The following is a 26968-nucleotide window of genomic DNA, read 5'->3' on the forward strand; positions in this document are numbered from 1 at the left end:
AATCGTGGCCGACACTCGCCAAAAAGAATAACGAAGTTCGTGAGGGTCGCCCAAAAACGGTCGTTGCGCAAGAAAAAATTAAACCGTGCATGAACGGATAATGTAAGATCGTCATGTTATGTACCCTGAGATAGAGGCATCCTTGGGCATTTATTCCACCAACAAACATTTGATATTTCACTTGGTGCCAAAACTGGGGTTTTTCTCGTCGGATCCCGTGATGATCGGTGCAAGAAATTTCGAAAAAATACGATAGCGGCGCTTCAAAAGGCGTTCTTAAGATGGGTCGGGGTGACGAATCAGGGAACTATGCGTATGAGCCCGAAAAATCACAGCTATCCTCAGAAGATGCTGTAAAAGCTTTCAAAAACCATGTTTTGGAGGTGTCTTAATCAAGCCACTGTAAACCACCTAACTTGTGGTCGTATGTCAAATTGCCCTGATTACGTTTAGGCTGAAAACTGTCATACTTTCAAAAAAAAAAAAAAAATGTCAAATGGCGTTTGGCTACTCTGCGTATTGTATAGGCCAGAAACTATGGCTTCAATTTGGTACTAGTGGCGAGTCTTGCATATGCTTGGAAAGTAACTAAATTTTAAAGAAATCCATAAATCTGTATTAAATATGTTCATTTAGACCAATATTATAACTTAAATATTTGGTAACCCTTACAAATTAGATGAATTGTTATAAGTAGGAAAATTAAGCTTAGAAAAATTACTAAATCATTCAAATTTAGTTATGGCGTGAATAATAAATAGTCCCTTGTTTAAGAATCTCGCTTTTAATATAATAATTGTGTCCCATTTTTAAATACATTTTTTCTCCAAAATTGGTCATGATTGCAAGCCTTTTTATACCCTCCACCATAGTATGGAGGGTATATTAAGTTTGTTTTTCCGTTTGTAACGCATTGAAATACTCATTTGCGACCCTATAAAGTATATATATTCTTGATCAGGGTAAAATTCTGAGTCGATCTGTGCACGTCCGTCCGTCCGTCCGTCTGTGGTAATCACTCTAGCATCCACAAAAATTGAGATAGAACGCTGAAATTTTGGGAAAATGAGTCTTTTGTTTGCAGGCAGGTCAAGTTCGATGAAGGGCTATATCGGTCCACGTTTTGGTATAGCCCCCATATAACGGTACCCCCCGATTTACGGTATTTTGCCGTTTTTAGCTACAATTTCAGACCGATTAAGCTATAATTTGACATTTAGGGTTCTTAAGTGTCAATAAATTTATATAACAAAAGTTGTGGACATAGGTCCACGTTTTGGGATAGCCCCCATATTACGGTACCCCCGGATTTACGGTATTTTGACGTTTTTAGCTAAATTTTCGGACCGATTTAGCTATAAATTGGCATTTAGGCTTCTTAAGTGTCAATAAACTTATATAATAAAAGTTGTGGACATAGGTCCACGTTTTGGTATAGCCCCCATATAACGGTACCCCCCGATTTACGGTATTTTGACGTTTTTAGCTACATTTTCACACCGATTTAGCTATTAGTTGACAATTAGGGCTCTTAAGCGTCACTAAACTTATATAACAAAACTTGTGGACATAGGACCACGTTTTGGTATAGCCCCCATATAACGGTATCCACCGATTTACGGTATTTTGGCGTTTTTAGCTACATTTTCAGACCGATTTATCTATAATTTGACATTTAGGGTTCCTAAGTGTCAATAAACTTATATAACAAAAGTTGTGGACATAGGTCCACATTTTGGTATAGCCCCCATATAACGGTGCCCCCCGATTTACGGTATTTTGACGTTTTTGCTACATTTTCAGACTGATTAAGCTATAATTTGACATTAAGGGTTCTTAAGTGTAAATAAATTTATATACCAAAAGTTGTGGACATAGGTCCACGTTTTGGTATAGCCCCCATATAACGGTAACCCCGATTTACGGCATTTTGACGTTTTTAGCTACATTTTCAGTCCGATTTAGCTATAAATTGACATTTAGGGTTCTTAAGTGTCAATAAACTTATAAAACAAAACTAGTGGACATAGGTCCTTGTTTTGGAATAGCCCCCATATAACGTTCCCGCCCGATTACAGGTATCTTGACGTTTTAAGTCACATTTGTAGAACGAATTAGCTATAATTTGATATTTAGAGTTCTTAGTGACCAAAAAACTTTTATTCGAAAAAAATTATGAACATAGGTCCATGTTTTGGTATAGCCCCATATAACGGTACCTCCCGATTTTCGGTATTTTGAGAATTTTACCTACATGTTTTTACCGAATTATATGTAATTTGAACATTTGACATTTTAAATTCTTAGTGGTCACTACACCTCTCCACCAAAAATTGTCAAGAAAGGTCGATGTATTGATAAAGCCCCCATAAAAAAGTACCTCCCGATTTTCAGTAATTTGCTGATTTTAGCTACAATATTAAACCGAACTAGCAGTAATTTGACATTTGAAGTTCTTAGTGGTCACAACACCTCTCCATCAAAAATTGTCAACATAGGTCCATGTTCGGATATAGCTACCATATAACGGTACCTCCCAATTTTCAGTAATTTGGCAATTTTAGCTACAATTTTTAACCGAACTAACTGTAGTTTGACATTTGAAGGTTGTAGTGGTCACCACACATCTGCATCAACAATTTTCAACATAGCTTCAATATAACGATACTTCCCGATTTTCGGTACTTTGAGGATTTTACTTACAATGCTTAACCGAACGTAGGTCCATGTTTTGGTATAGCCCCAAAACAAACCTCCCGATTTTCCGTACCTTAGCTTTATTTTTTGGACGAACTTTCTGTAATTTGAAATTTAAAAGCCAACAAAAATTCTGCAACAAAAATTGTTCATTAAAGTTCTTATTTTCGTATAGCCCACATACCTCCGAACTAACTGTTAATGACATTTGACGTTCCCACGTTATGTACCGATTTTCGGTATTTTGAGGATTCTAGTTACAATTTTTAACCGAATTAGGTGTTATTTGACATTAAAGGCCCCCATCAAAAACTGTCAACATAGGTCCATGTTTTATTAAAACCCCTATATAACGGTACCTCCCAATTTCTAGCCCACCAAAAATTGTCAATATACATAGTTAGATATAGGCACCATAAAAAAGGGCCTCCCGAATGAAGCATTTTATGTACATTATCTGACATTTTAACGTATCCACTTAAAGTTGAGGACAGGAATGAAAACTAATTATTCCATTTTAGTTCAGAATATTTTATGGTGGAGGGTATGAAAAGTTCGGCCCGGCCGAACTTAACGCTTTTTTACTTGTTCTCCTTAAGAACCGCGAAAAATGGGGAACATAAGTAAAGTTTCGAAAAATGTGGAATGTTTAGAAGCGATTTGTATCTTCGAATTTTTAAAACGAAGACATAAATATTTTGATTTTTTCGTTGGGCGCATCCACTGTGCGTTGTAATTGTAGACTAACTCTGCCTTCGGTCAAAGATTATGAACAAAGCCGTTGATTTACATCCGCTTGAATTTTCTTATGTTTATTTTTTTTTTGTAGAAGAAGCTGAACGACCACCTCCCAATTTAGGGGTTTGACAAACAAGTAAAAAAATAGTACAACAAGAATGACACATCCTTACAAAATTAGGAAGTTGCAAAAAGTCACCTGTTTTAATTAAGACTACGTGATGTTTGAGGTTAATGTTTTCCTTTGATGCAAAAGGATTTGCACGAATTGCCAGTAGCTTTTGTACGTTTTAACTGTTTTTATTCCTTTTTATTTTGCCTGTCAGTCCTAGTCTACACTTCGTGAAATGTTCATCTCTCATTAGCGTCTAATTGAAAACATTTCTAAATAGCCAAGACGTGGTAAAAATAAAACAAAACTCTTGTAAGATAAATTTCGAACATATTTTCTAAGCTTTATTTAAATTGTATAAAAATGTGAGCAAAAATTAATCCATTGAAAATATGGTTTCCGTTTTCCCAAGAAATTATCTACAATGACGGAAATATTTATAAGATAGTCTACAAAACTTGTACATTTAGTAAAAACAGAGGAGATCCCGTTTATTCAGATCAGGTACAAAAAGTCTGATAGAATTGGCGAGACATCATAAACACATGATATTATAGACAGAAGCACTGGGTAACAGTTGGAAACTTTCTTTAATTTCATTGGCAGCCTGATCGGTTTAACAAGCGATTATCGGTTAGAAACAATTCATACCACGGGCCCAGTGCAGAAGCAATTTGACTATCGGCGGAATCTTAATGTCATAAGATAATCGTGCAATCTGTTAAAACCAGTTTTGATAATTGTGTTATCGGGAGAAAAGAAGCAATGCTTTAATACACAATTCAACTGGCAACAAGTATCAAGATGTTTTACATTCCATAAACTTTTCAGCGATGCACAGTGGTAAATGGTTCACATTGTAGGATCTTTACTAATAGCTTTTAATGTAAACTACATATGTTACAAAAAACTGTGTAAAAATGAGTTATACTTTCGATGATAGTGTGGGTAAATATGCAACATACATACATATATACCAGCGGTTTATGCATTGAGGGTATACTAAGTTTGTTTTTTCCGTTTGTAACGCATTGAAATAATAATTTTTACACGTAAACCTCCATATAAAAACTTGTAAAAGGGGTTTCGCTACAGCAGTCGCAAAACCTTTTCACTAAAAATTGTCAACATAGGATAATTTTTTGTATAGCCATATAACGGAACTTTCTGATTTTCGATATTACGAGGATTTAAGCTACAAATTTTACCTGTCATTTGGCATTAGAGCTTCCCAGTAACAAAAAAAAAAAATAATTTATAAAATTAAGTTACAGTGTTTTATTTATACATACACCTTAAACTAGAACTACCATGTATATAGGATATGTTCCTAATAAAAAATAAGTAAAAAAGTATCAGTCGGCTTTGCCGACAGAGATATACCCTCACCCTATGTGAATTGAAACTTCCATCTACGGTCAAATCGAATGAATTTATGGTCTTTTCATTATTTTGTGGCCTTTTTTGGATATTTGAACTTGCCGACGAAAATATGGATTAGGATTAAAGTTCAAAAGTGTTGTAGAGGAGGTACTTGAAGGAATGGACCGACATAGTCCATTATGGAAGTGGATTTTATTTTGGGAGTCATATATTTTCGATAGATATCGCGTCCACTAGTCATTTCAGTGGGTCATCGTATAACTTATGGACCATTATGCCAGGAAGCATTGACTTGTCCACGGAAAACATAATACCGTTGTAAGCAGGACAAAAATGAACAGCAGTGGCATACATTTCCAAAGGTTCTTCGAACAGACCTTAAACTTCACATAGATGTACCCTAAGGTAACTCCATTTTAGAAGTTAAACTAAATTTGGACAACATATTAGGAGATCCAAATTTTGGACCACATTTGTTCAAGAGATATCGTGCATACCATTTCAGTCATATTTTTTAAATATTCGGGGAAGTACCGAAAGTTGTGGACCGGTATTGTTTATCTTCGAACTGAAAGTATGACAACATATCAGGAAGGCCAAATTTTGGACAAAATCAGTTAGTTCGAGAGTTATCGTGCTTCATTAGACACTGCAAACATATGGTGCCATAGGGTTTTTACACCTTTCGGACTGCTTGGACTTGCCCCTGAAAAAACTTTTACCGTCGTAATTGAGGCAGCGAATGCAATTTGCTTCAAAAAAATCAAAGTGGTTCGAGAGCAGGTCTAAAAGTGAACTTATCCGTAATTTTGTGTGATAGCTACCCGAAGGAGTGGACAAACATAGTCCATATTCGAACCTGATCTATATCTGGTAGATATATAGGATGTGTAAAGTATGGACCAAATCGGTCACTCCCTTGAAGAGTTATCGTGTGACAATTTTTCCGAATATTTTGAAACTTTTGTGGGGGAGGAGTGCACCGCTTTGGCTTATGTTCGAATTTAAACTATGTTTGGACAAAATATTACGAAGGACAAATTTTGGACCAAATCGGTTGATCCGTCCGAGAGTTGTCTTGCGCTCCAACCACTACATACGGTGTCATAGGAGTTTGTTTGCCTCTTTCAGGCTATTTTCTCAGAAAGTATGGACTTGTCATGTATCGTCGTAAGCGGGGCAGTGAATACAAGTTGATACAAGAAAAATCAAAGAGATTCGCGAAATTTTGTGTGGGAGGTACACGAAGGAGTGGACGGATTGAGTCCATACTAAAAAATCTTCTAAGTCTGGTAGAAATTTCGCGATGTGCAAAGTATGGACCTAATCGGCTACTCCCTTCAAGAGTTATAGTGCCCACAAATTTTCCGAACATTTCCGAACTTTTGTGGGAAAGGTACCGAAAGGAGTGGGCCAATATAACATCTTCGAACTTAAACTAAGTTTGGACAAAATATTACGAAAGCCAAATTTTGGACCAAATCGGTTCATCCGTTCGAGAGTTATCGTGCGCACCAGCCAGACAGACAAACATACGGACGGACATTGCTAAATCGACTCAAAATTGTCTGGAACCATTATTACGATGAGACACATTTTGCCCGTATGAAAGTGTATATACCCTCGTTAGCATAAATGCTGAGGGTATAAAAACAAATAAGGATGGCGTTAAGTTCGTCCGGGCCGAACTTGTTATACCCTCCACCTTCAAAATACCGAAAAATCAAGCGGTACTCCTCTGTGGCGGATATAGGTAGACGTAGACCTAAACTGATTATTCTCTTCTGGAATATTTTATAACCCCATGGAAGACTAAATAACAAATTCCAGTCATTTCGGTGGGATATTGACGTCACAACCTTCAGAACTACGAAAATCGTGAGGTGCCGTTTTGTGGGGCTATATGAAGGGACCTGTACCGAAAAATTGCTGAAGGAAAGCTTTATAGCACCAACGAAGTCTAAATACCAAATTTCAGTAATTTCGGTGGAATATTGAAGCCCCGTTCTATGGACAAAGTTAGGGGGGAAAGTTTGGGGGTATGCAACTTTCCCCCCCTAAAATTTGTCGAAATACCAAATTCAAGCCATACCCCCAACCAAGACGAAATACCAAATTTAAGCCAATTCGGTGGGTTATTGTGGCCACAACTTTAAAAATACCGAAAATCGTAAGGTACCATTCTATGGGGGCTATATGAAGGCGTGAACCTATAACGAAAAAATTAAAGGGGAAAGTTGGATACCCCCAACCAAGACGAAATACCAAATTTAAGCTAATTAGGTGGGTTATTGTGGCCACAACCATCAAAATACCGAAAATCGTGAGGTAACGTTCTATGGGGCCCATATGAAGGCATGGACCAATGCCGACAAAATTAAAGGGGAAAATTGAATACCCCCAACGAAGACTAAATACTAAATTTCAGGCATTTCAGAGGAATATTGAAGGCACAACCTTCAAAATACCGAAAATCGTGAGGTACCGTTCTATGGGGGCTATACGAAGGCGTGGACCAATGCCGACAAAATTAAAGGGGAAAATTGAATACCCTCAACGAAGACTAAATACTAAATTTCATCCATTCCGATGGATTATTGTCGCCACAATCATCAAATTTCCGACAAATTTCGTATGTAAAGTTTTGTACCATAAGCGAAGACTAAATACTAAATTTCAGTCAATCAGGTGGATTATTGTGGCCACAAGATTCAAAATACCGAAAATCGGGAGGTACCTTTCTGTGGAGAGCTATATTAAGGGGTGGACCTGTACCGACAAATTTCTGGGGGACAGTTTTATACCCACAACGAAGACAAAATACCAAATTACAGTCATTTCGGTGGATTATTGTGGCCACAACATTCAAAATATCGAAGATAGTGAGGTACTGTTCTATGGGGGCTATATGAAGGCGTGGTCCTATAACCACAAATTTCTGGGGGAAAGTTTTATACGCATAACGAAGACTATGTATCAAATTCCAGACATTGCGGTGTGGTAATGAGGCTAAAACCTTCAAATTACCATAAATCGGGCGGTACCGTTATATGGGGTCTATATCAAAACGTGGACCGATATAGCCCATTTCCAATACCAAACATCCTAGGAGTAATAAAAACTTTTATACCAAATTACAAGGCTCTATCTTAAAAATTTGATACCTGTATCTTGGTTTCAATAGACGGAGTAACGGACGGACATGGCTATATCGACTTAGAATTTTACCCTGATCAATAATATATATACTTTATAGGGTCTCCGATGAATATTTCGATGTGTTACAAACGGAATGACAAATTTAATTATACCCTCCATATTATGGTGGAGGGTATAATTTAACACAGATTTAGTACATTGAGTATTTTCATTTTCTTTTTTCGGTCCGGAACATTTCAGCTCGTATGAGATAAACCTTCTCTTTGATTAGAAGTTGTATAGAAACTGTTTTCCCCATAAAAATCAGATAAAAATTGGACAGGCGTCAAATGTACCCGCCTTTGCTAATATTCCATTCCAGTTAACAAACTGCAAGATATTTAATTCTGAACTCGTTCCATTACAACTCGTGTGGGTCAAATAACTGAAAACAATGCACCACAAAAATTCCAAGTAAAGTTTCGAAAACAACGAAACAACATTTAAAACTGCAATTGTGTTTGTTTATTTTCCCACTTTATCAGCGAACGAGTTGGTGGATTTTTTATTCTGCAGAAAGATGATGATGATGACGACGACGATGTTGGCGTAAAAAACGTGAAGTTAACAAAAATGTTTACAACAAACCACCGTCAACGTCGTCACGGGAGTAAGAACCGAATACAAAACAAATTTTCACAAAAAAAAAAAAAAAACATAAAGGGAGACATTCTGTAAAAACAAAACGAAATAAAGAGGAAAATAAAGTGATGTTGGTGGACCAAAGATGAAGGGAGGAGAGCGAAGTCCTAAAAACAAAATAAAAACAATAACATGTCCCATACATTCACAGAAACATCACATGAACTTGCTAAACTAAGCTACATCAGTTTATAAACACAAAACAAGGAATACGATGGTAAATACATATATCTCTATGTACACATGTGTGTATATGAAAGGATATGCTCCAGTGTAGTGTGTATGTGAAGGATTGTGGCATCTACAAATTGACATAGTTTTAAGATTTGCAAAAAAAAACTCCAACGAATGAAATGAAAACAACATACATGAAATGAAATTAAAAACATATACCAACACATACACATACATATTTATGGGGAACAAATTAAGCAGAGAGAGAGAGAGAGCGAAAGAAGCGACTTTGGTGAGTATGTGAGCAGAAAACTGTTATACTGGTGACTTAAGAGCGTAAAAATATTTGACGAAACTCGAAATAAACGTTATTGTGCGTTATTCGAAAGAGCTTTATATCCTTGCCATGGCACGAGAGAGTGGTATGTTCTCGTGAAATAACTCCAGCTTCCTGTGAGAGAAAACAAATTCTCTTCGAAAAATGGTCTCTGCTCATTTGAATGTTACATTTCGTTGTACGGGTTTATGCATTTCGTTATCCTTTTGATTCGAATTCTGTCTGGTAGTTTATGCTCCCAAAAATTCCTTAACGGCCTGCCAGCCTCTGTCTGCTGTCATTGCAAAACCGAAGTTGATTTTTTCGAATATTTTACTCTATGTTTAAATGTTTGGCTTTTATTGTTATGGTCCGCTATTATTGTTGTTGCTGCCATTTTGAGAGAAGTTGCAATTCGTAAACAACACAATTCTTTGGCTGACATTTAGTAGATGCGTTTTACTGGTCGGTTAAAACGGTCCAACGAATATCCAACAGGGATAACGTGTTTATGTGCGCCGCTCGTTATGCAAATCTAAAGTGAAGCAATGAATAAAATGACGTGAAAATTGTCAGCAGCTATGATAATAAAATAAAGATTTTAATTTTTTCAATGAATGTTACTCGATTTTCACACAAAGTTTCCAAAATAATATTTCATAAAAAATATAAAAAATATTTCGTAAAAATTGAAAACAAAGTACAACATTTAATATTTCGAATTAAAGTGAAAATATAATCACACATGTTTCCTTCTAGCACATACTCGAGGTCAAACCGGTATTATTCAAAGTGAAATTTTATAACTTAAGAAGTATTTTCGGTTTTCAGAAGGCCAGCAGATCGAAATTTTGATTACCACCCTCCCCATATGGTCCAAAAAAATGTTAGGAATCTAAAGGCCATATCAACGCTTTTAATACAAAGTGCATTTCCATTCCAACTCCCCCACAAAAACCATCTTAAACCAAATACTTTTCCAAAACAAAATAAACCCCTAGAAAACTCAACAGTTTCTTAAGGAACATTTTGGAGTTTTTCTACCTTTTTTTTTTGTAAGAGTTAATTTAGCATTTGTAAAAGTTTGCCTGTATATGTGTGTACACAACTACCGAAGAACATTTAGCAGTTCTGCATTCATTCATTTTAAAACACTGGGTAAAAAGAGAACCGGCATCATAACCCACTTTCATCTGTAAGTATGCTAAAACGTACCAAATTTTTCGACGAACAACATTTCTTCATCTGAACTTTGAAGAAACTAAAATAATTTAGTTCAAGAAAAGAGTTTAACAGTTCTTATGAAAGTGAAGAAAGAACGAAAGAAAAAAGTAGAAAACTAGTTGTACGTGTTCCTGCAACATCATCATCGTTGTCATCATTATGTTGATGGTGTTCCAGCCATTTTGGCTTAGAGTTTAATTAAAAATTTCTCAACAGAAAAAAAAGAAGATTTCTTATTTATGTCTTGAGAAATAACTTTGTTTGGAAGAACTTTTTGTGTGATTTATAAGAGGATTTAAAAATCATTTACCAAAAAGTCACTTAATTTTGACTGGAATAAATATAGTCTGCTTTAATTTGTTAATAATAAAGACAAGGCGAGACAAGGCAAAGGTTTTGAGATAAGGACATTGTCGGGAGACATTTAGTAAAACAAACAAGTAAGCCCAGACTGGTCCGACCATGTTAAAACCCTACAACTACCCCTGGGATTTAGCTTTCCACAATCCAACATTTCTCTATGGAAGAAATAAACTTATTATAAGAAATAACTTTGTGGATTCTGCCACCGTACTACACCAAGCTTAAATAATAATATAATAATTGTTTCATAAACATTCCAGAACCCACAGCTTACCTCCGAGTCCGAACGGCGTGTCCTAAGACACCACTTGTAGATAAGTTTTACATAGTTGAAATCCTAAGAGAATGTCGCCAACATTACTGGAGGGTATTTTGCCACTGTTGAAAATTTGATGTTACCTGGCTGAGGAATCGTTTTGAAAAAATGTGGCAATGAGACCCATACTGCAATGTGTGTATAAGACAAGGAGAGGCAACGTAAATCACAAAATTGGCATAATTGGCATCAATGGAAAGGTCAAGAGCTGGCCTTCCATATATTATTTACAGGGGCGGAATGTGTCTTCCGGGATATAAGCAGTATATTAAACATTTTCATAATTTTTACACATTTAACCTTTTGGTACCACAGTGGTGCAATGGTATGCACACCCGCCTTGCACGCTGAAGGTCGTGGGATCGGTTCCCCGGACAGTCAACATCAAAATTTTTAACGGTGGCAAAATACCCCTCAGTAATGTTGGCGACATTTCCTGAGTATTTCAGCCATGTAAAACTTCTCTACAAAGTAGTGTCTTAAGACACGCCGTTCGGACTCGGCGATAAACAGTAGGTCCCATATCATTGAGCTAATATGAATCGGGGTGCGCTCATTGATATGAGAGAAGTCTCCCTTGTCCCGTATGGGATGTTTGTGGAACAATTATATATATATAACCTTTTAAATATTATCTGATCACCATCTGAAAATGAAAGCTTCGTCTTTGTCATATACTCTTACCTTACTTCGCGGCGCTCGGACTATTATTGGGACGCGCTTAATATTTCACGATCATCACCAATAAAAATAGGGATCTATGCTGGTCTGAACCCGACCTCCATACAAAATTTCGTGACTATCGTCCATAATTGCGGCCTGGAGTTTGATTACAATTTATAATGGACAGACGGACGGACACACATCTCAAAATCACTTTATCTCGTCGAGGTATGAAGATTGGTGTACCACATTGGGGTGTTCCGACGAATATTTCGCGATGTTACATGAATTTTTACCTAAACAAACTTATAATACCCTTTCCACATAGAGGTGTAGGGTATAGAAAGGCGGACGGGGCCGACCAGAGGATATTCCACACCATAACCTTTGTGCATTACCTCTAAATTATGTTGAAGTACGTTGTAATTTGTTAATTTGGCTGGAACCTTCAAAACACTCTATATGGGATCCGATATCGAAAATTTTCGGCACCAAGGTTTTGTACTCATAGAAAATATTATATGTCAAACTTCATTCAATTCCATCACAACACAAAAAATCTGACTGCACTATTCTTTCTCGACTATATGAAAACGTTTCTGCAGGGACGCTTCCTATTGCTAAAATGGCTAAAACCGCAAAAAAGCGAAAATTGGGCAGTATATTTCTATGGGGCTGTGACAAAGCGCGAACCAACTTAGCCCAGCACCAATGATTTGTCTGCCCGTCCTTGTGACAGATGTTAAAGAAGTAAGAGCGGTGCACGGTGGTTCAGAATCGTTTTCTCCTGGTCAAAACTCTGTAACTTTTGAACGGATAGAGATATTGTGGTTTTTTTTTCGACAGATAACATTTGACTTTTTGGTTCATGGTTTATTAACCATCTTCTGATACCGCAGCGTGATAGAAGACCAAAAATAAGAAGACACGTGTCCCGTCGTTTTTCCCTATCACTTCAACTTTCGCGGTTATGGGCACCCAAAGGCCTAAGGCCTTGATGTCAAAAGATATCATTTTGTCAGGCCCATATATTTTCAACCGCTAAGAATTTCGATTCACTCGAGGAAGACAAGTTGTAGCTCTTGTCTTAAAAAATTATACTTGCGAACACAAAAAACCATTCCACCTCATCTTCAAGGTGAAAATCGGCAAGGTAAAATTTCCGTTATAATTTTTTCTCGGATTTTGGTCTATATATATCAAACCGATCAGTATTGAAGGAAACAGCCAACTACAAAAATGTACCTAATATCTCAACAAACAACTTTCTAGGAGGTACGAATTCTGTTGTAGCGGTTCTTAATGGTCAAAATAGCCAAACAATTGCAATTTTTATCCTCATTTCTCGGCGTCCATTCCGTTCAAAATTCAAAAAAAAAAAAAAACAATCAATCACAATAATGTAGCAAATACATCAGTAAGAAACTTTCTGGTTCTTAAAGACGAAAATAGCAAAAAACTTTTAAAAATATCCGATTCTGGTCCACAGATGCCGAACCTCGCAAAAGTTAAGGATACAGTCAACTACAATAATGTACCTAAGATCTCAATAAACTACTTTCTAAAACATATTAACATTAAATTATTAACATTATATCCGCTGCGCTTTGCGGAAATAACTCCCAAACTTCGTTGGGAGTTATGTCCGTGAAGCAAAGCGGACATAACACAAAAAAAAGCATTTGAATAGTTTGACAAAAACTTTTCATCTTCTTAAATTGTGAAAATATTTTTGTTAACAACCGCGCGATTTTTTTAATATTATCGCCTGCGGCGCTTTCCGTTTTTCAGTTATTAGCCGACCGCATATGCCATAGACGACCCGACGCAAAGACCGTACAGTCAGTCGCATTTATTACGATCTCCATATAGCCCGTAGGGTGTGAAACTTCGGAAAGGTAGGTAAAGTAGAACAGTTCCGGAGATACCACCTCAACTTTGCGAACTCCATATTTTCATTTATAGGTCTTCGACTTCCTTCTTCTTAATTACACAAACGACTGGCGTTCACTAATACAATTGCTTATTCAGAATTGTATACACGGCAGGAAGGAAGTTTCCTCTGTGTCCTTGAACCGCTTGACATGGTTTGCGGTATCGTCGGTGGGTTAAAAGCCACCACGACTGTTCTTTGGCACAACATGTTCTGGTTTTCTTCGTCGAATGATATACATATGTGGATATGGCGTGCAATTCTACCATCGTACTATACATTTTCTGATAAACAATGCTGATGTTGGGCGTCTTGAAAAAAGTTTTGTGTCATGGGGACAAGTAGTGGATTTGGAATCTGTCTTTGATGACAACAAGAAAGACATCGGTCAGCACGATTCGCGTCTGTTGGCATTCTTGCCCGGCAGTAGTAGCGCGACCACCCTGTCAACTTTTTAGGTTCCTGCTAAACTACCTAAGCATACATTTTGATCGTTTGGTACTTAGATACAGGTACCCGAAATTATTGTCCAATATATATTTTCTTTGATCTTCATGTTCGTTTGGTAGACAATTACAAGATTGGACACTCAACTCGTAAGATGTAGTACTCTTTAGTCACTTTAAAAACTCCGTCGGTAAGGGCGTGGAAGGGCACATAATAAAAATCAGATACATGTCATTCGCTCCTTTCGACATTTATCAGATACTTTAGTTGGTTACCGTGGAGTTTTTTTAGAGCTTTTGGACGTGGACTTGCCCTTCAAAAATTTATGTTTAAGGAAGTATGGAGTAGCCTCTGAAAAAATGACTGTCGCACAGTGGTTCAGAAATCGATTTTCCTAGCCAAAACCCCCATTTTTTGTTGTCACCGATTGTTAACTTCTATATGGGATTCGATTGTAAACCTATTGAAACTAAGGAAAACCATAAAATAGATCAAAATATTGGAAGGGGTGGCCGTGACGTGCTCCTAAAAACGAAAAATACTTCCCAATTTTGAAAAATACGAAATTTTTTGCGAATTTCTGGAGGAAGAAACAACTATTTCTCAGAATTTATAACAGATGTTGTGTTCATTGTTGTTTTTTTGTTTAGGTAGGAAGGATTGTTGCCTTGAAGAGTAGTTTTAATATATTACCGTAGCGCTTACACGAATTGAGCTATTTTATTTTTCCTCAGGTACTTAATTTTAAGTTTAGTAGACTGGAACCTTTAGGGAACAGCCTGGAACAACGTTCCGTTTTCACAGAATGATGCCCGAGAGTATCCCTTTTTCAGCCCATAAAAACTACCCAACCCGTTTAAAATTTTTTTATGTGCTTTTTCCATACCGTTTCCTATATGAATTTTACCTTTTTCACACAAATTGATTTTTTTTTAATATATGAGTTTTTATAAGAGTTTTATGGTGAGTTTTTGGGAATACATTTTTTGGGAATAAATTAAATTATAATTTTTTGAATTTTTATATTTTGGTTATTGGGATTGACCTTTTTTAAATAGGTAAAACATATGAAAAACTCAAACACACTCATATTTTGATGCAAAATATGAAACAAAACTCAATTTTTTAACTTTGAACTTGAATTCCTCTGCAAAATGCCTTTTAATGTGTTGGAAAGCTGAAAGTGTTATCTGTCAAACACAAAAAGAATTTTGAAAATAAATCTATCCGTTCAAAAGTTACAGAGTTTGACCAGGAAAAACGATTCTGAACCACTGTGCGTCGTGGAAGCTGCCGTGAGCTCACTGCAAACAATTTCGCAGTTATCCGACTACGAACTTGATCTATGCCTGAAAGACATATCACCATATACAAAGTTTGGACCAAATCGATTACTCCCTTCAAGAGCTATGATGCGCATCGTTTTGAATAAGATTTTTTCACTTTTCAACAGTTATATGAACTTTCCATACGCTCGCTTAGCATTTTGTTCTCCAACAACATATATTCTAAGTCATAATAGTTTCCAAGCACCAAATATTAATATCATGGACAGTGGGGACTTTGTTAAGACTTGAGTTTGATACTTGACAAATGTTGTATCGATACATCACTTGTGAAATTTAAGATTGATTTCGAGATTCGATAGAGAAAGAATCACATCGGTGGTGTGTGCCAACTGCGGAATTCGCCAATTTTAAGACCCATTTCAGCATAATCTGCTAACTTGTTGGAAAGTTGCGTTTTTCTTGTCGGATTCAGCAATATGAATAAGGTCCCTAATATGGTTTATTTATTGTGTTGTAGGATTCTGAAACATTTTTTCACTTATGCAGAGCTAAAATCGATTTAACTCTGATAGAAAATACAGTGTACTCTAATACCTCAATTTGCGTTGCCTCGATTTGCGTTGTTTCGATTTTTGTTAAGCAAAAAATAATAGATTTTTTTCGATTTGCGCTGCTGAATCGATTTGTTTTTTTTTTAAACTAATATTTATGGCTTTGAATTTTGTGAAGAGATTATTCAAAAAATGTGTTTTGATTTGCGTTGTTTCGATTTTTGTCGGAAACAATCATTAACGCAAATCGAGGTACTATGTAATATAACATTTTGGAAATGTTTGTAGCAACAGCAAATACCTTTATATATTAACTTCCTTGTTTTAATACAACATAAATAACGTGTGATGACGTATAAATATATATTTTTTCACTTATGAATATTTGCATATTTTACACTTTTTTTTTAGAATTCATCCTTAAAAATGTTTTAAAAGTTCAAAAAGACCCCTCATAAAACTTTCAAACAATTTTAGTTAATAAAATTATTCCAAGAATATTAAGAAGAAGAAAACAGAACATGGCATGACTTGCATAAATTTGCCTAAAGAAAAACAATAAGAACATTGAAAAAGTGCGCCATTGCTGTTACTAATCCTGCTCTTGGGTAAGTTATTTTCGAGAAATTTAGAGGCACCACTTAAATCTAAATTATTTCGAAATAAACCCAAAACATTGTACGTGCTCTATAATAAAAAGACTTTTATTTGTGTATATGTGTGTGTTTGAATGTTTCTATTAGAATTTATTTAGAAATATATTTTTTGTTCACATAAGTTGCCGAATCTGTGGACTTCAGTGAAACATATAAAATATTTTGGGGTGCAGTTTCCGGATATTTTTAACGCAGTTCATTATTAGGTATGTGTGTGATTTTCAGTGTAAACCAGTATCCTCCCAAACAACAATTTATTTTAAAGTTTTTACAGTATCTGTTTAGTTTAAATCTAGTAACTCCTTTTTAACACAGTCGCAGTTGACCAGTCGAACTAAAACTTTGAAAACTTTTCAGACTTGGATGACAATACGTGAATATTAAGGCAAAAACAATATGGACCAGTTTTTCTATAGCCCCCATATAGCGGTATCACCCGATTTCAGGTATTTTGAGGATTTTATCTTCATTTTATAGCCCGTATTGGCTGTAACTTGACATTTAGAGTTACCAACGGTACAGAAACCTTTCCACCCAAAATCGTGGACATGGGTACAGGGGCTATACAAAAATAACCCCCATACAACGGTACCACCCGATTTCAGGCACTTTAAATTTGTTTCAACATTTTCGGCCTAAATTGGCTGAAATTTGGTTATGAGATTCTCAGTGATCAAAAAAATATATATACATATACTAACAAGTGAAAAATAAAAAATAATTAAAAAACAAGTGAGCAAAGGATATAGTCGGGACGGGGCCGACCCTACACCACTACCCCTGTGCATAAGCTTTTCACTGGTAAACATTTCTTTTAGGGATATCTCTGTTGTTTGAGCAGCTACGACAACCTACTTTACATCGTTGTAAATATGATATTTTCTATCATCGCCAGATTTTGCTTTTGATATACCTCTTAAAGAAACAGATATATTGGCTTTGAAATAAAACGTTGACCTTTCTCCAAATAAGTGTTTGCCCATGCCGACCCCTAAATATTATCCGACCATCACCAAAATCAATAGGCTTCTTCCCCTCCGGGACCCCCATCAACATCCAAAATTTCGTGACGATCCGATCAAAATTGCGGCCTGTAGCGTGATTACAAGGTTTAGATGGACAGACGGACAGACGGACAGACGGACGGACGGACGGACTGACGGACGGACACACATAGCCAGATCGACTCAGCTCGTCGAGACATTCATTTTGATATATATAAGTATGGGTCTACGACCATTATTTCAATGCGTTACAAACTTCTTGGCCAAAACCAACTTATAATACCCTCCCCACATAGTGGTGTAGGGTATAATTAAGCCAGTATATCTCTCTTGTGCCTCTTGGTCGTTGTCTTTCTATGGTACATTTAATAATACATTGCATAAATTTGTATTTATCATTCCTCATCAAGTGTCCAAGGTATGTGGTTTTTCTTGATTTGACAGTGTGATCGTTAATTAAACGCCAAGGTATATAAAAGATTTTACACGTTCGATATTTTCGTTCTTAATAATTAGTGGCGTTTCACAACTTACATATTTTCGACTTACAACCATGTATATTGTCTTTTTTATATTTATTTTGATCCCATATTTTTCGCTTACGAGAGTGAGCTTGTCTAGGTGCTGTTGTAGTCCAGTTATACTGCTAGCAATAATTGTGGTATCATCGGCATAACGTATGTTATTTATAATTTTACCCTGAACTCTTATATCGATCTGTTCTCCTTCAATTGACTCTTGAAATATTTTTTGGGAGTATATATTAAAGAGGAGCCTGACAACTTTTGATATGGGAATTTCGTCTGTCAGATCTCCATTTACTTCAATTCTTGCCTTTTGGTGCCAGTATAAATTGGGTATGCATCTGATCTCTTTTCCGGTGTTTCTATTTCCCTCAGTATCAAATGCCTTTGCATAATCGATGAAACATATATAAACTTCTTTTTGGACTTCCCGGCATTTCTGTACCAGTACTTGAAGGGATAATAGGGCTTCTCTGGTACCCATACCTTCCTTGAAGCCGAACTGTGACTCTCTCATAGCGCTTTCACATTTGGAGTATATTCTTTTGTGAATTATTCTCAAACACATTTTTAATATGTGGCACATAAGGCTAATAAGCCTGTAGTCAGAACACTTTTTTGCATTCGATTTCTTCGGTATTGCAATGAAAGTTGAGTTCAACCAATCTTTCTTGTCCTTTAGTGATTGAATCGCATATTCCACTTCGGATTTAGTGATTGGATTTCCTGATATAAAAATATTTATGTCCTGGTCATATCTTGATCGTTAGTCGTCAGTGAATAATTGTTCAATATAGTTTTTCCATTGATCCTTTATGTGTGATGTCTCGAAAATGGGCTGGTTGTTGTCATTCATTAGTACTGCTGGTGATGCCTTCCTATACACTCCTGCGGATTCTTTTAGTTTTTTATGTAGGTTATAATCGTCATGAATGTTTTGCAGATATTCAATTTCTCTACATTTTTGATTTAGTAGTGCATTTCTTGCTGCTCGGGTTGATTTCCCAGTAACGTTCGTAGTCAACGTTTTTATATTTCCTTCGTTCCACACGAAGCTCCATAATTTCGTCGTTCATCCATTCTTGCTGTGTTCACCTCGTACATTTTCCAAGATAATTTTTTGTTATTTCGTACATCGTGTCCTTGATATTATTCCATATATTTTCTACATTGTTTGCATCGATAGCTTCTAGTTTATTATTCATTTGCACCTTTACTTCATTCCTGGTTGATGGGTTATTGAGTATCTCAGTATTTATCTTGTTATATTTTTTCTTCCCTTTTTTAATTCGTGCAATTATCAACCGTATATTCAGCATCAACAGATTGTGGTCGGATGGTACATCAGCTCCTGGGTACGTTGAGCATTTGGTCACACAAGATCTAAATCTGCTGTTAATCAAAATGTAGTCAATTTGATTTCGAATGATATTCCTTCTGCTATCTAATGGTGATCTCCATGTATAAAGCCTTCTGTAATCGAAATGTTGTATTGGTGATGGTCATCTTAAACTCTTGACAGAATTGAATTAACCTGTCTCCTCTCTCATTTCTTTCGCCAAGTCCATAACTTCCAGTTATACCATTTACTTCATCATTCCCCACTTTGGCATTGAAGTCGCCTTGAACTATTGTTATTTCATGTGATTTCGTCATGATTAATAATTGACTTATTTCTTCATAGAAATGTTCAACCTCGTCATTATATCCATCACATGTAGGGGCATATACTTGGATTATATTTAAATTCAAGGGTTTTGCTGATATTTTTATCATCATAGTCCTTTCAGACATTGGGATAGATCCAATTACACAGTCTGCAATGTTTCTTTTGACAATAATGCCTACACCTCTCCTGTGTATCCCTTCCATGTTTCCTGAGTGATATACTACTACATTTTGGGACTGAAAATCGCCGCATTCTGTCCACCAGGTTTCACTCACACCTAGTATATCAATATCAAGTCGATTCATTTCATTGATTGTGTTGTTTAATTTACCGACTTCGTATAAACATTCCAATGTTTTTGGTTGTTTTTACCTCCGGGGATTCTTAGCACCCTCGTTTGGCCGGAGACTGAGGGTGTTTTTGTTTGTGTTGTTCATATTTTATGGTTTTCAAGGAAAATTACTTCAGTGGTTTCCTGTTGCCTTCTGAAGGGTTTATAGTTTTCCATCCATTTATCAGCCGCTCCTCATGGAGTTTAGACGCTGTTTGCTGCCGCTTCACCTGAAGACAGACGCAGCCACCTTTTGTCCACGAGACGTATTTGATTTCCGTCTTACCACCCATATATGGGAAGCATTCCCCTATCCGCCACCTGGGGACGCGCCCTATAGGGGTTACAGGTTCCCCGTAGGGCACATAATTTTGCGAATAATATTTTTATTTGTTCACTTCTTCCTATTTGAATGAGTCAAAACACCAGGTCGCATCTAATTTGGTATATGTAGCGTATGATCAATTGAAACCGCGATATTGAACGAACAAAATATTATGTATACGTTAAGGTGTAACATAGAGTTTATGTAGCGACGGATGTTTGTTTGTTTCAATTTGTTCGGTAAACCGTATTGTTCGGTGAATTTCGGTGAATGATATTTTTCTGAACATCTGCCCACAGGTCGAACTAATGCTGAAAACAGAAAAAGCTTTTGATTGATATTTCCAGTTTTATGTTAACGCCTAAAAATGTAACTTTTTTTGAAGTTCATCCTAAAAGTGCTGAATGGAAAAAATAGAAAAAGTTATTGAAGAAAGGGAGGAGAAAATAACAAATTAATATAAGTAGTAAGAAAAAAATGTAGGCCATATAGCTTGTTGTAATAAAATCGTCCCGTTGCAACCATTTCAGACTTTCGACGAAAAGAAGTTGACTTTTCAGCTCGGATTAGCAGAGTTTGGATCATTTGTTCACCCGTAATTCGTAGTCTCTCATTTCACGTCAATCCTACCGGTTTTCGAAGCTTTGGAGGACACTTTCAGGCCAGGATCAGTTTATTCGGTTGTCTTGGCGATCTTGTTTCGTTTGAGCTCCAATTGGAGTAGCATACGGAGATAGTAGATGGTTTGACTACCGTACTCCTAGATGATTACCTCGTGGAAGAATGTGGAGGAGGGTGTTAAATTTTCTTCTGTTCCACATTCTAATCACTAGTTTCCTGGAGAAGTTTTTTGCTGGATAATCCCTATGTTCTCAGTTTTGGTCTCAGCCAAGTTGACGGTTCTCCCTGCTACACTTGAAACCGTGATCTCCTTGGAAACTCCGCTGTAAGTTGGCCTAGATGTAGGTTTATCCAGCATACTGTGTCTCTTAGGAACTGTGGGAGGGAATAATGTCTGTTTTTTCGGTGTCTCACACTAAGAACACATCGAAAGTGGGATCCCAAAAATACTGGGCAACTCCTTGGATGATTGAAGGTGCCCCCATTCGCACATATCAACTGGCTTCAGGTTCATGATTCTCTGATTTTCCGTTTGTTACGCGTTGTATATCCTCATCTTCTCAAAGAGTGGCATAACTCAAATAATGCGTTTTTTGAGGTAGCATTTTCTATTTTTTTTCTTCGACTTCTACTTTAGCTTGTGCAAAATTTTCATGCTGATATTTCTAAAACTCGACTAGGGAAAGCTCATTTACTACGAGTTTCGCGTAATTTAACACAAAAGTATTTTGAGCTTATGAAGCACAAAAACATTTCAAAGCATGTTTGATATTGCACAGAAATTTAGCACTGATATTTTCGGGTCCGATAATTGATCTATATAATCCATCTTCGGACTAGATCATTGACCATTCCTTTTAGTTGGTGTGTGTAGAGCTTTTTAGTACTTGTGGTCTATTATCTCAGCAAGTTCTTAAAGGAACTTTTTTAGTCATTTGTGGTACAGGATTAGAAGAGTTAACCAATATAGTTCAGTTTCGTACTTCACAGAAATATTACGATATGCAAAGTTTGCATCAGCTCTTTGCTTTGAGAGTTATCGTACACACCAGATTACCAAACGTTTGTCTCTTTGGGGGGATATGGCAAAACATTCATCACTTTGTCTTAACATATTTCTTGTCTATGATCATATTTTCAATATAATTATATAAAAAATGATAATCGGTTAACGTTAACCCGTGTCCCCTAATCGATCCAAACTATGGCCATCGTATTATTTCTGCAAGATATAGATCGTGTTCGGATATGGACTTTATCGGTCCACTGCTTCGGGAACCTCCCACACAAAATTCGGATAAAGTGAAGTTTAAGAACTCCTCTTGGATCAACTCCCAATAGTTTAGTTGATACCGACCAAAATTTTAGAAATTATGTAAAATATTCTATGTTTTATCGATTTTGATGCCTTAGATGGAGTTTTTTTATGTTGTCTGAAACCTCTTTTGGTACAAAACTCTTTGGAGAGGTTCTTTCCTATTTTAAGTGAAGACCTTGTGTCAGTTAGAGTCATTTTACAAAGCCGAATGAGCTTTGCGGGGATACCAAATTCAGACATGGCTTGGAATAACTTTGTACGCAGCGGGCTGTCGAAGGCTGTTTTATAATAGACACAACGGTGGTAGGTTTCGATCTGCATGTCTTGGGTCTTTTCCAGGATTTGCCGAAGGGTAAATATCTGGTCAATGGTGGACTTGCCAGGTTTAAAGCCGCATTGGTATGGTTAAATTTTTTTTGTTTTTGTTGACACAATATCCCTGACACTATTTGGTAGGCGATCGGGAGAAGCCTTATGCCCCTATAGTTAGAGCATAAAGTCTTATCTCCTTTCTTATGGACGGGACACAGGATGCTCAGGTTCCAATCGTTGGGTACGCCTTCTTCCTGCCAGATGGAGCTAACTAGCTGATGCATACACCTTATCAGCGTGTCGACTCCGGTTTAAACAGCTCAGCATTAAAATCGCCTTGAGTAACTTTAATGTCATGTGCAGGGCAACGGTCATAAATTTCTTCTAAGAGCTCGTAAAATATATCTTTGGTCTGTTCGTCCTTGTCTTCAGTGGGAGCATTAGCGCAAATAAAGCTGATGTTGAAGAATTTTGCTTTTAATCGAATTGCAGCGAGTCTTTCATTCACTGGGGTGAAGCTGGAGACCAGATGTTTTAACCTCCGACAAACTACAAATCCGCAACCAAACTCATGCTTGGTGTCATGGCAGCTATAATACAGTGCGTCACTATTTTCTGTTGTTGTGAGTGCTTTCCCGTTCCATCGTACTTCGTATATGGCAGTAATGTCGGCATTGTACTTTTCAAGTACATTTGACAGTACGTAAACTGCACCTTCTCTCTAAAGAGTGCGAACATTCCAGGTGCAGATTCTCAGATCATGGTCCTTAAAACGTTTGCGGGGTTCGTCAATTTTAGAGGGGTATGTTCTTCTTTTCTTTCGTTTTTTCATAGTAGGCTGTTTTTTTTAGGGGAGGGTTACTAGCCCGACGCCCAAACCCTAGTTTTTAACGTTCTTATGGGTGAACGCGCGGCACATGTAAGCTCACTACCTTTAACGGGTGTTAAAGGCAGTTCCTCAGGTGACACCATGGGGAGGTCAGTGTCCACTTGAGATGTAAGAGGGCCCAGACAAATCCTGGGCTTTGCCATGTTAAAGCTGGTCAGGACCGTTCCTTGGTATCTTCCATCCCTGGACAAAATATTATATGGACCAAATAGGTTGATCCGTTCGAGAGTTATCTTGCGCTCCAGCCACTACACATCGTGTCATAGGGGTTTTTGTTTGCACTTTTCAGGTTATTTTTTCTCAAGAAGTATGGACTTCCCCCTAATGAAACTTGTACCATCGTTTGGGGGCAGTGAATACAACATGTTACAACAAAAATCAAGTACATTCTAGAGCAGGTCCTTAACTGAACCTTTCCGAAAATTTGTGTGGAAGGTACCCGAAGGAGTGGAACGATTGAGTCCATATTAGAACCTCATCTAAGAACCTCATCTAAGAAATTTCACGATGTGCAAAGTAGGGACCAAATCGGTTACTCCCTTCAAGAGTTATCGAACATTTTCGAACTTTTGTGGGGGAGGTACCAGAAGGAGTGGACCGATATAACCCTTCGAACATGAACTAAGTTTGGACAAAGTATTACTAAAGCCAAAATTTCGACCAAATCAATTCATCCGTTCGAGAGTTATCGTGCGCAACAGCCAGCCAGACAGACGGACATTGCTAAATCGTCTCCAAATTGTTTAAAACGGATTTCGTCCGAACATACTTGAGGTCTGAAACCATTATTTCAATGAGGCACATTTTGCCCGTATGAAAGTGTATATACCCTCGTTACCATAAATGCTGAGGGTATAAAGATTTGTAAAAATCGGCCCGGATTTTGATATTAGCTATATGTAGGGCCCAAGTTACTTAAAATTGGCATTTGGTGACCGATCGCCTCCGTGCGGAGTTGTTTTTCCTCACTTTTTTTCTCCTATCGGACGCCTCCCCAGGTGGTGGATAGGGGAATGCTCGTCAGCGATTGCTCACTGAAGGGTACCGCAAAAATAAAATATGCGGGGCGAACCAAAAAAAAAAAGGGGGAAAAGGCAGTGTCTGTTCCCACATTGGGCGACTGCAAACAGCGTCTGTACTCCAGTGGAGCGGCTGAATGCGGAGACGGTAAACTCCAAACCCTTTAGAAGGCAACGGGAAACCACTAAAGTAATATCCCATGAAAATCATACAATGAAAATGGAAACACAAAATAACAATCGGCCCTCAGTCTCCGGCCAAACGAGGGTGCTAAGAATCCCCGGAGGTAAAACAAAACTTAACATCGGAACATGGAATGTTCGAAGTCTTTATGAGCTTGGAAAATTGGATAACACCATAAGCGAGATGAAGCGGCTGCAAATAGATATATTGGGTATAAGTGAGACATGGTGGACCGAAAGCTCAGAGTTCTTCTCTGAAAATACAAAGGTTTATCACTCAGGCAATGTTGACGGAATCCACAGAAAGGGCGTTGCTATCTTAGTTAAAAGTAACATTGCACCCAGTGTGACAGGATGCTTCCCGATTTCGGATAGGGTGATGATGATCAAAATATCCGGAAAACCGGTTAACTTGAACATAATACAAGTGTATGCAACCACATGTGATGGCGACAATCTCGAGGTAGAACAATTTTACAGTGATGTGGAAAAAGTGTTGATAATGATGAAACCCCATGATATCACAATAATACAGGGGGATTTTAATGCGAAAGTTGGAAAGGAAGAAACAACTGATGTTACAGGTAAATTTGGGTTGGGCCAACGTAACGAAAGAGGAGAAAGGCTAATTCAATTTTGCCAAGAACACAAGTTTAAAATTAGTAACACTATGTTCAATCTCCATCCGAGACGATTATATACTTGGAAGTCGCCACAAGACAGCAATAATAATATAGTCAGAAACCAAATCGACTACATAATTATCAATAAGCGATATTCTTCCTGCGTGAGTAGATGCTCCACATATCCCGGTGCTGACGTTCCATCAGATCACACCCTCCTACTTTGTAAGATTGGTATAAAATTGGCTATCACCCGCAGGAGAAACCCCCGGAAGAAAATAGATTTCGAAAAGCTTAGCGACCCCTTTATGAAACAAACAATGAAAGATCAAATAAACGCCAAACTATCCTTCGTTGGGGACAACAATGAACAGCAATGGAACAGTTTAAAAGAATCCATCAACTAACTAGACGGAAGAAGAACAAGTGTATAACAGAAGAAATACGTGCACTTCGAGAAGAACGGAGCAAATACAGAAATAATAACTATGAAAAATATTGGGAATTGAATCAAGAAATTAAAACCGCAATTCGTGCCGCGAAAAATGCACAAATAAACAGAGAATGCCAGGAAATTGAAAGATTACAACTTCTCCATGACGATTTCAATCTCCACAAAAAAATGAAAGAGGCATCCGGTATATATGCAAAAAGAACGTCCGCGTTTATTTGCGACGATAATAATGTAGCTCACTACGAACGTGAGGATAAGAGTAAACTATGGGAGAGATATATCAGAAATTTATTTACTGACGAGAGTCGAACCCAGTTCCTAACCAATACACACCAAATCGGTATTCCAGGAAGACTAATCAATGAGGAAGAATTGGAATCGGCAATAAAATCTATGAAAGACAAAAAGGCACCGGGGCCAGATGATATACCTGTCGAAGTACTCAAATTAATAGAAGGAAACAATAAACAACTACTATTGGGGTTGTTTAACCAAATTTATATTACCGGGGAATATCCGCAAGATTGGCTCCAATCAACATTTATACCTATACCCAAGAAAAATAATGCGAATACGTGTGGTGACTTCAGGTTAATTAGTTTAATGAGCCATGCCCTGAAAATATTTCTAAAAATAATACACAGAAGAATATACCCACTATGTGAGGCACGCATGGGGCAGACGCAATTTGGATTCAATGAAGGTATGGGAACGCGAGAAGCACTACTTGGACTTAACGTATTAATACAAAAATGTCGAGAAGTTCAAAAAGACGTATATATTTGCTTCGTGGATTATGAGAAAGCATTTGATACGGTGAAACATGATAAACTGATGAATATCTTGACTTCTATTGGGCTAGACGAATGGGATATAAGATGCATTAAAAATTTATACTGGAATCAAGTAGCAAATATTAATGTAGATGGTGAATTAACAGACAATGTTCAAATTTCAAAGGGTGTAAGACAAGGATGTGTTTTGTCTCCCCTTC

Source organism: Musca autumnalis, unplaced genomic scaffold (genome assembly GCF_047663935.1).
Source record: "Musca autumnalis isolate F117 unplaced genomic scaffold, ASM4766393v1 scaffold_1, whole genome shotgun sequence".
NCBI classification, from domain to species: Eukaryota; Metazoa; Arthropoda; class Insecta; order Diptera; family Muscidae; genus Musca; species Musca autumnalis.